The following is a 4,204-nucleotide window of genomic DNA, read 5'->3' as shown; positions in this document are numbered from 1 at the left end:
ATATTAATCAATATTCGTTAAGTGTGTACTCCACTAAAGACTCACTACTGAACTCTTCTCACTATAGATATATTTTTGTGTCCACGAATACAGACCAATAACAATAAGTAAGTCTTTCACGAGTGTTCAAAACACCAACTGGGTTAAATTACCATTTTACCCCTTGGTTACTTTTAGTCCTTAAATATAAGTGCTTCTCTAATGAACAACTTGTTTATGATCCAACCAATAAACAAAAATTCATCTCGTGCCATAAAGAGGGTATGGCTCTTTGTTCAAGTTTTAGAGATACCATTTAAGGGAACACTCATCTGCTTACCCTAAAGTCGAGAATAAGTTAATTTCATTTTTGGTGATTATGTTCTCAGCTCTCCAATCCGGTCTTGTCGGTAAAATGATAAGCATATTGAGTCAACAATCTGTCCATTCTCACTCGTATAAATCAAAGAAAAATCGCTCACGAACAAGAGTTCATAATACACTATGGATTAAGACTAAGTTACCTAGGTCATTCTAATAAAATAGAAACTCAACTAGTTAAAGGAGTTACATCTAATGGTTACTATTTTGTGGTCTGGTCTTATGCAAACTCATTGCATATGATACCCTCATTCGTATGTCACCTACACGAACACATTGGATCATTGCATTTGTATCATCAAATACAAAGTGAATCGTATCCACAGTGTTATCAGGATAAGGTACCCATTCTTATCTCTATCTTATTGACCCTTTAAGTTGATCTCGAACATTGATCCCTGTATGTCTCTACATACTGTTCAAGACTCATTAAACATCTTAGAATGTTAGTTTATTGGATTTAGGTTATTAAAACAAAGCCAATAATCTAATCAATAACACTTATTGAAATTATAATAATAACACTTTATTAATAATGGTCAATGAATTATATTTACAATCTAGAAGTTTTAGGACATAAATCCTAACAATTGGCATGCGACTCAACATATGAATTGTCAAATTCAGAAAGCTTGTTGGCTATACTTGAAAGTTTAACTCCTTGTAAATGTGATTAAAACAACCTAATAGAAAAATTTAAATAACCTTCCAATAAGAACCCTAATGCAACATAGTAATAAAAAAATTTACCTCTAGTTAAATGTCATAAAAAGAATAAGATTGTAAAAATAATAATAAAATAACATCAAAGTTGTTAAATAAAATTTAATTAATAACTTAATGTCTGATAAGTTATAAATTTTACAAGTTATCCCATCTTAAAGTCATGATATATTTTGGTGCTTTAGAAGAAAAATAAGTAGAAACACATACAAAATTGAGTTAAAATATGCAATATTTGCCACTTCATTTAAAAGATGATCTATGTCTCATTTTTATCACTAATGCCCTGAAATTTTAGGATACATGGATCAGAAATTAACAAACACGCAAATATCTTGTAGAAGCATAAAGAACAAGCTATGCACCAACAAAGTCAACAACCTAGCATCTAATTTATGGACCAACCCTTGTAGTATATGCTTAGAGCATTATTGAATAAGCTAGCGCATAGGATGGAGGAGAACATTGACAACGGCAATAAAAGACGTAAAAAAGTTGCTAACGATTCTGCACTTGTTCTTTTTACTAGTTGTAGTCCTTACGCAAGCTTTATATATACATCACTTGGTAGAAATAGAAGGAGAGAGTCGAGAGCCAAAAAGATTAAGAACTAGAGAATTAATTTGGCTTCAGAAAGAGATGAGCATCACCCTTGAATTCGAGAGAATTTCATAAGTTGTCATCTCCACATTCTTAAGGATCTTCATTGAAAATCTCATCATGTCGGTTAGTAAACTAAGAAGGGAGTTGTCCCATATCTTACCGTAGAGCATTATTTCCCTTTATCTTTCCACTTTTTATTTACTTCATATTTTGTACTACAACTTTTATGTATATTGTAAAAGAACTCATCATTTAATCTATATATATTAGGATGTCCATTTCTTCACTTGGTTTTATCATCTCTTATGTCCTTACCATGCATAACTAATTATCCAATGAGTTAGGATGACATAACCTTGGATCCTTTAAGCATTTGAGAAGTTGATATGTTCATGAACCAGTTAAACATAATTTGTCTTGTAGTTGATTATTTCAAAATTTATGCTACAAAAAAAAATAATAATAATAACTACACGAGAGGACAAGTGTTTATAGAGATTAACATCTGAAGCAAGGATGAGGGTGAGATATAATTCTCATGCTTGTGATGTAAGGTCCTGATCACATATAACCAATGCGATGAAGACTTTGCGATAAGAGTAGTGTGCGAAGAGACTCTTGTTAGTAAAATGGAAGATTACAGATGAGTTACACGATAAGGACCCTTACACGGAAGGGTGCACGACAATCAAATGGAAAAATTAACCTACTTCACCTAGGGAGGGTAATGTGATGTGGATATCAGTAGGTCAATGATTGATGGAACCGGCTAGTTGCCCAATCTGAGTTCAAGATAAGGGTTGATAGAGGCATATGACATTTTAGGATTGAAACATTTCCTACCGTTGGTTGGAGAAATCATTTCGGTATGGAAAGACTAGCCTAAAAAAGTCTATAAATAGAGAGTTCAAGTCATCTAAGATTACTTTTTACCCTAATTTTTCTAAGAGAGAAAACTGAAAAGTGTAAGGATTCAAGACAAGGAACAAGCTCATTTCGACCAAGATTCTGAAATGAGCATGGGGACTTTGGCCTGGAAAGCTAAACTAGAAAATTGATCAACCGTTATAGTGAGTGGTTTTCTCACTAAAAGTTTCCAAATAAAGAAAAGAGCTTCCAAAACCTTATTCAATATTTTACTGTCTCCTTTCGAATCCATAAACCTTATGATTTTCTGCATGTTTTTCACCCACCGACGTAAGTGAGTTTACAAATGAAAAGACATTGTGATAATATACTCTTTGAATACTATATCACTTTATGTTTAAAAATATCGAGTCTTAATGTTATGTTTCAAAGTAAGTGGACTTTGTAGCCTCTATGATAAGATGCTTTACTCTTTATGTGTGATCTAGAGTAAGATGCTCTATTCTTGTTGTATGATATGGAATAGAATGCCTATTCATGTTGTGTGATCTTGAATAAGATGCCTCATACTTGTTGTGTTATCTAGTATAAGATGCCTTTTACTTGCTGTGTAATCTAAAAATGGAATATGCATATTGCATGAGGAATTGATGGAAATTGCTATACATATTGAATTTACTACGCATAGTCCTAATTTGGCAAAAGAGTGGTAAACGCTTAAGCTGAGGAAAGAAGTACAAGGGTAAGTAGAAAATATGTAAAACAATTATGCGAAATAAATATCTGGTATATGAGGGGCATATGTTACGATAAACTGTGAAATGTTAAGTGACTCTGCCAATTTCTTATAGCCGATCTTGGTACTTACATCATTTTGGTAGTGGCCACTGTCATTCCACATAACATGTAGGGGTTAGTTGAGTAAAATCGAGTCAGGTTGAGTCTGTATTTTGTCCCTTTTTGAGGACTTGAGTACCAATGATCAAATGTACCTTTATGGTTGTTCATTAATTAATTAAGTGTTCTTTTTTTTTTTTTTTCCAATTTCATCTTCTGAGTTTAAAATTTTAATTTATGAAGGTGTTTCACTTACTAGGCGTTGAGCACATCATCTCAAAAGAGATATGCATTGAATGTGTAGTCTGTACACTCTTCATCTAGTCGCGTGGTGCGACATTTGGAGCAGGACGTGACATGTGTAAACATAGTAACCAAACCATGCACCATAGAGACATGGCAATGTGGCTACTCATCGAGAGGTTGAGACCTAGAGGTTATGTTCATGAACATAGGAATTTCCTCTCAAGTATAAGAAAAAATGAGACATGCTCATCTTATCTCCATTCTTATAATTCATTTGACAAATATTGCTTTATATTCATCCACCTTCATTTCATCTATTCTCTTTAAGTTCATAGTTACTATTCAAAGTTATTCTTATACCAAGTAATAATATATATTATTCTCTCATTTTTATGTTCTTACCTGACAAACTCGATTCAAAAAAGCTCAATATCATGCCTTTTAACAAAAACTTTCTCTGTATCAGCCCTTCGACTCTTGTCGAGACTACTTAGGATCAATTTATACTCGGGTTGATCATAAGAAAACTTGTTGTTTTCATTGATAGATTGTGTGTATTTGTTCTTTG

General features: G+C 32.8%; 1 long non-coding RNA gene across 1 annotated transcript; it reads left to right on the top strand.

Annotated features, from left to right (window-relative positions):
* The first annotated feature begins 1,668 nt into the window (after positions 1-1,668).
* On the top strand, positions 1,669-3,974 carry LOC116404029. Its single transcript, XR_004216963.1, has 2 exons — positions 1,669-1,809; positions 3,634-3,974. It is a non-coding gene; the product is annotated as an uncharacterized LOC116404029 (long non-coding RNA).
* Positions 3,975-4,204: the final 230 nt, after the last annotated feature.

The sequence above is a fragment of the Cucumis sativus genome, chromosome 5, assembly GCF_000004075.3.
Source record: "Cucumis sativus cultivar 9930 chromosome 5, Cucumber_9930_V3, whole genome shotgun sequence".
NCBI classification, from domain to species: domain Eukaryota; kingdom Viridiplantae; phylum Streptophyta; class Magnoliopsida; order Cucurbitales; family Cucurbitaceae; genus Cucumis; species Cucumis sativus.
This window is presented reverse-complemented; position numbering and strand designations above follow the sequence as displayed.